This window comes from Euprymna scolopes, chromosome 2 (genome assembly GCF_053919585.1).
Source record: "Euprymna scolopes isolate OS-2025 chromosome 2, ASM5391958v1, whole genome shotgun sequence".
NCBI classification, from domain to species: domain Eukaryota; kingdom Metazoa; phylum Mollusca; class Cephalopoda; order Sepiida; family Sepiolidae; genus Euprymna; species Euprymna scolopes.
The window spans coordinates 139,980,468-139,992,721 of NC_136483.1; the positions used below are offsets into that span (position 1 = coordinate 139,980,468).

The window sequence follows — 12,254 nt, forward strand, 5'->3', positions numbered from 1 at the left end:
AATTATATAAGAGAAAGGCTGAATTCACTAACATAAACCGTATTTTAGACTTTATCTTATGCAATGATCTTATAATAGTAATAAGTATGCACCTTCTTTCAAACTTTAATTAACCGCTTGCTATTTTAACTTTTATTGCTTTTTTTTTGTTATTGTTGTCTCATGGCCATCTTAAAACGTAAATTCGTGTCATAGATTCAAGATGACGACTTGATTGAAATTCTGTGAACATATTACTGGGAGGGGGGTTACACTTAAGTGTTATCTGATTTCTGCTTTTTTTATCATTAACTTTCTGCATGATATTATGAGGGTCTATTATTTTGGTTTCTGAAAAAGCAGTGTGCAACTGTGCTTAACTGTAGCATATTGCACGTGGCGAAACAATTGTATTAGTATAGCCAGTTCAGTCATTGTAAAAATAACTGATATGAGTAATGATTGAATTTTAGTCATTAGAATTTGAAATACTATCTATCTATCTATCTATCTATCTATCCATATGTCTATCTCTTCCTTTCTTTCTTTCTTTCTCTCTCTCTTTATCCATCTATCTATCTCTTTCTTTCTTTCTTTCTTTCTCTCTCTCTCATATATATATATATATATATGTATATATATATATATATATATATATATATATATATATATATAACTACTTCATTTACTCACATAAAATTAATATACAAAAGTATAGATTTATGCGTAAACTTCAAGTATTTACTTCAAAAGTGCTCAATACGTAGGTAGAGCTAGTTAGTAATTTATAAAATATATATGGCGATTAAGCTACACTGAATATTCGGCGTTTCATCCACTCTAGGATTCGTCAGGCTTAATCGACATATATATTTTATAAATTACTATATATATATATATATATATATATATATATAGATATACATACATACATACATATATATATATATATATATATATATATATATATATATATATAGATGCAATATATTTTATAAATTACTATATATATATATATATATATATATATATATATATATATGAGAGAGAGATACACACACACACACACACACGTGATAAAAATTTGAATTGGCATTAAAACATTGAAACAAAGGGCACTCGGCGTTAAAAATATTAAGAAAATAAAAAAAGGAATAAAAAACGTATAAATTGATATAGAAAACAAAGAGAAAATAAAAAAACGCCCCACAGAAGTTGAGAGAATGCAAAGAGAAGTTATATGACTACCCTTTCATTATTCATCAAGCAATTTTGTATTCGCTAACTTTTGTGTGACTGAATGGATATATATATATATATATATATATATATATATATATATATATATCTTAAATTCGCTTTTATTTTGTTTAAAATAAAGCGAACTAAGTTACATCCTGGACAAAATATTGAAGGTGATTTCATCTCCATTTTTTTTGTAAACGCTTTCTTGTGATTTAGCACGTCTAAACAAAAAATATAATGAAATATGGAAAGATTCCTTTGACACGTTGTCGTTTTTAATTAGATTTTCTATATATGTTGCAATAATTCATAACGTAGCCTTTCTATGTTAGCGTTAAAAAAATCAAAAGAATTTGCCACATTTGATTTTCAAAAATTATGGTTGCTTGACGAACCCAAGTACTACTCAGAACGTCCTCAATCACTCTTCCGCGCAGTTTTGTAAGCTTGAACTTAATATTCTTTCACATGGTTTGGACTTCTGCATTCCTCCTATATCCCCAAAGCGTGAAGAGATATATGTCGAATTCGAAATCTTTTGCTCAATAAGAAAGACTTTCCCCCATTTCCGACTCTATGGTCAGTGATCTGAAGACGAAACTAGATGACGTAGCACATTCATATGGCAATGTGAACATTATCGTACAATCAAAGCACTTCCCCATAATAAATTTCCAGTTATCAGAAAACCCGACAAAGGCTCTGGCGTAGTCATAATGGATCACCAGGATTACGTCAATAAAATGATGACTATCCTGGGGAACACCTCTAAATTTGTTAAATCAGGTCCGGTAGATCACATGATTATACTATCTCTATCGAGACCAAGTTCCAAAAACGAATGGGTCAAATGGGTCAAAAGTTGTGTTCTCCCCACTTCCATTTCAAATTTAATCCGACTCACCGGTTCTAATCAACCCCGTTTGTATGGTTTGCCTAAGACCCATAAAAGGGAGGTACAGTTGAGACCCGCATTATCAATGATAGGGCCCTCTCAACATAAGTTAGCTAAATGGTTGACAAGTATTTTAGAACCAGTTTGGAACGTTACAGTATTTTTTGCATTAAAGATTCTTTTACCTTTGGTAACTTTATGAAAAACTATACGCATTCTGACAAATTTATGTAGTATTTTTATATTCCTTACGTCCCATTGTTAGAGACTATTAATATCTGTGCTGACGCCTTATATCGGAGTCAACTTCCAACTTCCCAAATTCTTGAAAATCTTTTCGTAGAATTGATGAAATTCGCTACTATGTCGGTTGAATTCAGTTTTAATGTTATTATCTACAAGGAAACAGATGGTGTGGCCATGGGTTCCCCATTAGGACCAGCGTTGGCTAATATCTTTGTAGGTTTTCACGAACAGGGTCTATTATCTGGTTTGCATAAACCAGACCTTTACTTTCGTTATGTTGTTGACGCCTTTTGCTTATTTGACAACGAGAAGAAAGCCGATGCTTTTTTTGTGTCTCTTAATAACGTTCATCGAGCTCATAGGTTTACGGCAGACAAAGAAACAAATTCTACTCTTCCGTTTTTTTTTGATCATCTTGTTTCCAAGACATCTTAATGTTTTCTTACTTCCATTTATCGCAAATCAACATTTACCTGCCTCCATACGCGTTGGGACTCATTTTGTCCTAGAAACCAAAAATTAAATTTAATTAAGACTTTAACACATAAGGCCTTAATCTGGATATACGAAGCTAATCTGGATATACGAGTTTAACTTCATTACTAAGACCCTTTGTGACAATGGCTATCTCTTAGACATTGTTAAATCTACTATTAATAAGAAACTTTAACACAAAGTAAAACGGTGTTATTTTGCATCGAACCTACGCATTATTTTTTTCAACCAGACCTATGTTGTCGTTCATATGCAAAGATGTTCTACCTCCCACCATAATAATTCTATTATTTATTTATTCAAATGTAGTTGCAGCGCGCACTATGTTAGGTGGACATCGCAAAGATTGGATTTTCGTTTGAAACAACACCTACCATCAAAGATTCGTTATGCAAATTTTTCACCTTCAGATGTTCTGAGTAATACGTATGGTTCTTCGATTTGCGAGCACCTTATAAATAAACATGCATGTACCACGAATTTCAGTGCTGACATGTTTACGATCTTGAGTAAGTTGCATTCACCCTTTCATCTCCAAATTCTAGAAATTATTTTTATTGAGTCCTTGAGATCTTCTCTTTGCAAGCAAAAAGAAAATCTAGGACTTAATTTGATTTCTATGCATTTTTTTTCCTGCTTATTTTTCGTTTTAAAAATTTTCTTTTTTCTCCCCCGCCATATTCATGACTATTTTTTTTTAATCGTAATTTTCCTAGATTTAGCTCTGTTGAGCGAGGAACGAAACCTTGTTAGCTAGCCTTTATTTTCATTCTTTATTTTTTTTTTAATAATTATGTTAATTGGTCTGTAGTTAGCCATAATATATATAAATTAAATTACAAAAATGAGGAACAAAAGGTACATAGTTTTGTTAAATCATTTGGTCAATAAGAACGAAGTAATCCTCAATAGAAATCCAGGTGGGACGACAGTAGTTCAATAGAAATTTATTCGTCTTATTGAACTGATGATTTAATAAAGTCCCATGTAACTTTTATTTTTCATCTTTGTAATTTAATTTATGAATTTCTCTTAACTGTATAGAGCCTCTACAATCTTGATAGATTTACTTTATATATAAGAAAATATTCTGTTTTAGCTCATATATATATATTTATATATATATATATATATATATATATATATATATATATATATATATATATATATATATATATTAGTGATAGGACGATTCTAATGCCGTGCTCGATTCCAATACAATTACTGATTCTGTACTAAATTCCAGATTCCGATACAATTACCGATTCCAACTCCGATTCTTTACAAATCTCTGAATGTTTAACTATAAAGTTGTTATTTTTCCCTGATTACCGTAAAAATACATGTTAAATGTGCATATATTTTTGAAATGTAAAAACACAATTGTAGGAGAGGAGTGATCTATAGCTTTTAGTATAGCTTAAAATCAATAAATATTTATTCTTTTTATATTACTACCGGCAGTGAAAGATTTTGTTTTAAACAAAATCAAATAAAAATGTAATTAAAAGAATGGTTTTTGGCATCGGAAAATAAGCATAAATTTTCCCGATTCTAGCACCGATTCTGATACCCTCAAATGTCCTGATTTTTTTTATTCCCAATTTGGATTCCGATTAATCGTCCCAAAACTATATATATATATATATATATATATATATATGCACACTCACAAAAACACACACTGATCTTTATTATAGCGTGAAGAATTATATGAAATTAATATACAGGATGCCCTATGCATAGAATTCCTCAGTCATATTACGTACAATAATTTTCAGTCTATGTCTGACTTGTCCACCAAGTTTCATACATGAATGTCCAACAGTCTTTGTTTTATCGCCATGTATTAAATACATCTGGATATGATGTGTGAAACGGCACTAACCCTATTGGGTTTAACCAGCTTCCTCCTAAGGAAGAAGTTCCATGGGAGTATGAAATTTAAAAGCGGTCCCTAGTAGCATGTATATCCCCGTTAGGGGAGATGATGACGTTAGGTTTTGCAACTCTTGCAGGGAGGTGTCCACGTCATCCTACAGACAGTGCCTGGAATTCCCAAATTGGTTATCAATTTTAGTAATGACCAGGCTCAATGTTGCTTAACTTCTGTGATCTGGTGGGAACCAGTGTGTCAACGTGATATACAATACAATTAAGTTATCAAAGAGTAAATCTTTAACAAAACAAAACTTATCAAGATAAGAAAAGCTCAACACTATTAAGAGGAGCAAACAATAATATTAAATTAAAGATGATGGATAAAAGTTATATATAACTTTATTATATCATCAGAACAATAAGGAAAAGTTAAGGGGAAAATTAAGTAAAAACAACCTGTTTAGGTCATGGCATTTGGAAGCTTCATCAGAAAAGGAGAAAGGCCAGAATTGTACAAAATGCAAATATAAAAAAAAACTGGCTTAATGACATCTATATATATATAAAAGCGAAAATGTATATATGTATGTATGTATGTATGTTTGTGTGTCTGCTAAAAACTTTCGACAGACAGAACAAAAATTTGGTCTTATATGAAAGCCTTATCCTTCGCCCGACAAATATCGAACAATTGGCCAAAAACGTTAATTTTTTCACCCTGAAATCAACACTTTTCTACAGGGGGGGGTCAGCAAAAACCGTTCTCTCATGACGAAATCGGTTCTACGCATGCGTCAGACGACGTGATAACCTGATTTAGTTTAAATATTTGAAGAACTGACATAATTTAACGTACGTCGTGTTAGGTCAGTTGGTTAGAGCGTTGGGTCATAATCTAAAAGTTTTGGGTTGGAATCGTGGTGTGAGATGTCTTTTTTTCCGATTTTTTAAATTTTAATATTGAAGCAGGGTTATTTAAGCCATTTTTCACGTAACGTTCGTTTTTCTGTTTTTTTTTTTTACTTCGCTTATTCTTAGGTTTTCATTAACACCCTCACCCCCAATCGACCACACACACCCAAAAACACCCGGTTGCCCACCGATTTTTTTAAATTTTAATATTGAAACAGGCTTATTCAAGCAATTTTTCACGTGTTTTTTTTTGGGGGGGTATTTTTCAGAAGTTTTAACGTTCGTTTTTCTGTTTTCTTTTTTGTTTTTGTTTTTCAGATTTTTACATTTAACATCGTTCGTTTGCCTTACGTCAATTTTTTTTATGTTTTTTGTTTTGATTACCCCCCTCCCCCCACACACACCGCTTTATTTTTCAGATAAGTTTTAACGTTCGTTTTTCTGTTTTCTTTTTTTACTTCGCTTATTCTTAGGTTTTCATTAACACCCCCCCACCCCCGCCCGATCATACACACTTCCAAACACTCGGGCACCACCGGGTACCCCCCCTCCGCTAGTCTATAATATAAATCTCACCTGTCTGTTTAAATGTATGTATGTATGTATGTATGTATGTATGTATGTATGTATGCCTAAAACGTTTGACAGAGGCGACGGATTTTCATGAGATCGATATCGTCTTGAATTTCAATGCGTCAGACGACAAATATCGAAAAATTGGCTAAAAACATTAATTCCTTCACCCTCAACTGGGCACTTTTCTACAGGGAGGGGTCGCTTTTTTCGCTGATATTTTTGAAAGTCATTCTTTCTTTTCGATTGACTAGCCTTAATTTAAAACTTTGCCACTTCCGGTTTGGCAATGGGCGTAACAACAAAGACGTTACTTTTTTCTTTCACGTGCTTTTCCTCCTTTGCAGTACGGGTTCGAGCCTGCCTGCCTACTACCACTTTTTTTTTTAGCTCAACACACACCTCCAAACACCCGGGCAACGCTGGGTACCCAGGCTAGTTTAGATATGACATGAAAATGAAGTAATAAGGACCCATGGCGCAGTGAATAGAGGTTTTGAGTCTCTACGGTTCTAGGTGAGGTTTGTTTGATGATAATGATTTCAATCGTACCCGAAGCAGGACGGAGGATTAGTTGGCTAAAACGTGGTAAAACCACAACAACTATGGAAGGCAGTAATTACTGGGGATACAGTTACAAGACTCAGCATTCCTATCACGTTGCGGTTAACCACCTGAAGAAGGCCAGAGGATGAGTTGGCCGAAACTTGGTGAAACAACAACAACTATAAAGATGAAGATAACAGTTACAAAAAAACAATGAATGCACAAATCATGAAGGTTCATCTCAAAGTTAGACGTGTGAAGTTTTGATGGATGCCATCGTACCTCTGCGAAGCACTTTAGCCCTCATAGAATTCTGCTGATTAGCTCAATGCTTGCCTTAAATCGTCATAATTGTGGAAGACCATAATGTTATATGCCGGAAGGCTTTCTACTTTTTCCTCAAACAGCTTGCCTTTGGAATTTCTCCCCTTCTCCCTGTTTCCCTGACTGTATCAATTTGCCTAAATATAAATGTAATGTGAACAAATATTTCATTGCACAACTCCTCACTTTAAATGCCCTTATAAATCTGGCTCCTAATTTTCCGTTGCCCCTTGCAATAAAAATGAAATAATATATAATCATGTTGTATTATTGATTTAAATAGGAGAAAGTTTTGATGATAACAGAGGATTAATAAATGAAGAAAACCTTCGCAATTATTCCTTTAGATATTAAAAATCTTAATTTCTACTCTGAGAATCTTGTTTGTTTTTCTAAAAATAAATGTAAAATTTGTCATAATTATCAGAGAAGTAATCACCCAACCCTAAAATTCCGATCCTTTCAAAATGTATGTCAACTAAGTAATGGATCCTGTGGAAGATCTGACGTCATCAAAACACACACACACACACGCACACGCACACACACACACACACACACACACACACACACACACACACACACACACACACACACAAAAACAAACAAACAAACAAAAATGTGAGTTTATCAACGTTTGTTCCCTGAGTTTTTTTCCTACATATTTTACTAACATAAAATACATGCTAAAATAATTTAGTGATTAAATGATACTTTAAAAATGGGTTCTTGTTTAGAATTCAACCTAAATAAATTTAGAATTTAACCTAATAAAAAAAAAATTAAAAGTACAGAAAATACAGAAAAATATTTACAATTTACGCACTCATTATGGGACGAAGATGTCATATTCCAAAAATCACCTAATTTCATACCTCGGTCGGAACACACTTTGCCTCACATCTCACACGAAAGAAATGTTAATCTTTAATGGCCGTTTCTGAAACTGTTAAAGAAGTACACATTATAAAACTGGTTTTAGCTAGGTAAAGATATAAAATGGCAAGACCCATTTCAATGACTGTGTGTATAGGATAACTATATATCTATAAAAGTGAAATTGTGTGTGTGTGTGTGTGTGTGTGTGTGTGCATTTCACTACCAAACTACTCTGTCAATTTTCAGTCTACAGACTCGAGATTTGACATAAAGGGTATTGAGACTTGGGAAAATTTTTAATCGGGTTTTCAGCCAGAAATTTCGCTGTCAAGGGATCAAAGTTCAACGATTTGACCTTTGAAAACTTTACCTCTGCCAATTTTGGGTCTGAACACTTGAAATTTTACATGTTGATTACTTGGACATGGATTAAACTTTTTAATTTGATTCGAGTCTAAAACAATAAATGTTAAGGGGTCCAAATTGGGGTCAAACTTTAAAAAAATTGACCTCTGTGGTCTCTAACAAATTACTCAGCCAATTTTTGGTCTAAACATTTGAAATTTTACATAAAGTGTATTCAGACATAGGCAAGCTTTTTAATCGTTTTTGGCTGAAAATTTGGCTGCTAAGGAGTCAAAGTTCAAAAGATTTGACCTTTACGGTCTCTAGCAAACTATTCAGCAAATTTTGGGTCTAAATATTTGAAATTTTACATAAAGGGTATTCAGGCATGCAGCAAGCTTTTTAATAAGTTTTTGGCCGAAAATTCGGCTGCCAAGACGTCAAAGTTGAAAGAGTTGAGCTTTGCAGACTCTATCAAACTCCTCCGCCAATTTTGGGTCTAAACACACACCTTCAAACACTCGGGCAACGCCGGGCACCCAGGCTAGTTTAGATATGACATGAGAATGAAGTAATAAGGGCCCATGGCACAGTGAATAGAGGTTTTGAGTCTCTACGGTTCTAGGTGAGGTTTGTCTGATGATAGTGATTTCAATCCTACCCAAAGCAGGCCGGAGGATTAGTTGGCTAAAACGTGGTAAGTCCCCAACAATCAATTTTAGATATAGGTTACCTGGACATGAGTCAAACTTTTTGATATGTATATACATTTGCACATAAAATTATGAACAGTACATAGGGCTCACACAAAACCGGGCTGAACTGCTAGTATATACTAAAATAAAACATTAAATTGGCACGAAAATTCAACACAAATGCAAAACAACGAAAGGAAAGTGGATCACACAGCACAATTACACAGCCACATCTCAAGTACAACTGAACCATACTGGGCACTGCTGAAGCAACACGTTTCCACTAGCTGACAGAAACATAACGAAAAGCATTTACGTGTTGTAACTTGTTTTGTTTTGACAACCACATAAAAGAGTTGACGGTTGGTCATGGCCGAAACGCCAAACGCAACCAGTTAAGCACTGTTCATGCGAGGCACATAATCAACGAAATGTTTGAAAACAAAACACGATATTTAAATCATCTTTACCTTCCCAACTTAATTTATATTAACTTATACACGATTTTACTCGAATTCTAAGATTCTGATTGGTGATCCCAAGGTGAAAGCTGAAGTCCCAAGATGTTGGGAAAAATCTCAAGCACTGGGATCCCTGCTTATCACCCAGGTTGGCTTCTTATAAATCTGGCCCCTTTCACAGTAATTCCTTATGCTTCAGTGGCAATATGCCGTGTTATATTTTGGAATGGCATTTTTAGATGTATCCAAGCCTCTAGTAATACTATTATAAGACGCTTCATCAGTTAAGCTGTCTCTATTTACTTGCCTTGTGGGCAGAGTTAGACACAAGGTTGGTTTTTAATGTGGGGAATATCCAGCTCCTCAAATGCACTCTGGATTGGAACAATGATAAAAATTGCCTCCGTCTAGAAGGAATTCTATACTGACTGAGAACAGATACTACACTTTGTAAAATTTATTTATGTAAAAATTAGGCACTAGACCATTCAAAAGTGTTGGAGAGAGTGCGGGGGGGGGTCTATGGTACCTTATACATGTCTATCATGTTCCTAGCTAGAATCTGTAATTATCTTAGTACCACATTCATTCCAAAGGTCGTTCTACTGGAGATTCTTAAATCGATTTTTTTAAATTAAATAAATATAAACATAAATAAATAAATCGTTTTTTTTTTTAAATTAAAATTGCACTTTGTTCCCAGTGGAAATGATTTAGCATGACAACAAGTCACAAGTATAATCTTTAGTAGTCGTTGAATTCAGACTGACCGAGTCGGGCAAATAGGTTTTCAGGCATCTAACACCTGCCCAAGCCCATTCTTTCACAATAAGCATCAGACGCATTTCATGGACACGTCTGACCAGCACGTTCCACACTTCTTGTAACGTAGCCGTTATACTTTTATTTTAGTAATTCATAAAAATAAAATTAGTAATAAACAAATAAAATCCGGTTCAGCATTTTTTCTTTTTTTACAAGACGTTTTTATTGCCTTTACTTTCGGCACCACTTAAAAAGTCTCTTGCGGCTACCTGTTGATTTTATCTGGAATGCGCTTCTATTTCTTCTGACCGCATGCTGGGCACAGCCGGCCACTTCTCCCTTTTGCATTTACACATCTATTTTCTCCGATGTCAATTTTCTTTTCTTGCCCGAGCATGTGGTGTATTTTTCTCTCTTTTTTCCTTCTTCTTCTAGCGCACACTTTCTAATTTGCATATGCGCTTTTTTTTTTGGCTTCTGCTTCTGCTAATCTTTCACACGCCATCCATCCTTCGCTGCTGCTGCTATGTCTAGAATGAACTGCCTAATGGTTACTCACAGCTAGCCATCTGAGGATCGTTCCCCAACCTACTACTCAGTGGCCTTTGAAATTTTGCACAGATTTCCAAGTTTGATGTAAAGATTCCGGATTTGATAAGCCGGACCCGAAGAAGATCGGACGTTACATCGGCCGAAACGTTGTAAGAATAACATTCAAGATAAATACAGTAGTCCGAATAATCCAAATGATATAAATAAAGTTTTTAATTTGTAATTTGAAAATTGATAGTTATAGAAATCTATTTATCTCTCTTTATATATATAAAAGTGACCTTGTGTGTGTGTGTGTGTGTGTGTGTGTGTGTGTGTGTGCGTGCACGGAACGGTCTCTACCAAATTACTTTGTCAATTTTTGGTCTACAGAGGTGAAACTTGATATACAGGATATCCAGATCTGTGGAGAAAATTCGATTTAATTTTTAGCTGCTGAGGGGCAACAATTGAGAAATTGGAACTCAGCAGATGTAAGTCGAGTTGATGTGTATCTTCTATGCATGCGCAAATATACATTTCTACGTTTAATTGCGTTAATTTGTAAAGTTTTAATATGCATATGTCCTTAGGTCAGATCGTAGCGACTAACGTTGAAGAGCTAAATGTTTTGGTTTCGTTTCTAGCTGACGGCACCAAGTCATATATATTTTTCAATTTTGGAATCACTATAAGATATTTGGTACAATATAATAATCAATAGAGAATTGGCTCTATATAAATGAATACTAAATCTGCATAAATTAAAGTATATTTAAGGGCATTTTACGACAGGGTAATACTGGGTGTCCTGCTAGTTACAAAATAAAAGTGGCAACATGGTGTTCAATGCTGGGAGTAGGTGTCTCTTGAGTTGCGTTCTTTTCTTTGGCAACGTTAGGTTCAACTAGTAAATTATGTATCTCTATCTGAAAGGCTATTGAGCACGTTCTGTGTGCAAGGTTTGCTGATTCGGTTTTGATTCGATTTTTAGAAACTGATTTCTTGTTATTTTTATATACATTTAGAGATGTGCATATGTTTATATATTTGTATATATAGGGTTTGCTTGCAAACTAATTAACCGATCATTATGAATCTTGAAACAGATCTGCTATACGTAATGTGTCATAGTGTATGTCTAAATTTAGTTTTATAGAAGGGAGTAAAAAGGGATGGAAGCCCTTCATGAAAATTCAAATATCCCAGATTTTTGTGAAATTCTAACAAAAGATATTAGACATCAATTAATAAATATTCCACAAATTTCAGTTTCTTTGGAATATTTAAATGGGTTTTAAGGGGTCACAATATGGATACAATATTGCATTTGAAAATTAAAATATTTCAGATTTGCATTAAATCTGATTCATAGTCATAGCGACCAATTAAGTCAGCTTCCTTGAATTTCAGTTTCTTCTTAAGGTCCCTTAAGGATAAGCCTTACATGTTAGAGATTTTCTAGAATAAAATCATATAATT

General features: G+C 33.9%; 1 protein-coding gene and 1 long non-coding RNA gene across 2 annotated transcripts in view; one reads left to right on the forward strand and one right to left on the reverse strand.

Annotated features, from left to right (window-relative positions):
- The window catches only part of LOC145296720 (protein DD3-3-like), a 230,433-nt gene that overhangs the window by 175,469 nt on the left and 42,710 nt on the right, over positions 1-12,254 (reverse strand). The gene's annotated exons all lie outside the window — the stretch shown is intronic.
- The window catches only part of LOC145296716 (uncharacterized), a 38,147-nt gene that overhangs the window by 17,508 nt on the left and 8,385 nt on the right, over positions 1-12,254 (forward strand). The window lies entirely within an intron of this gene.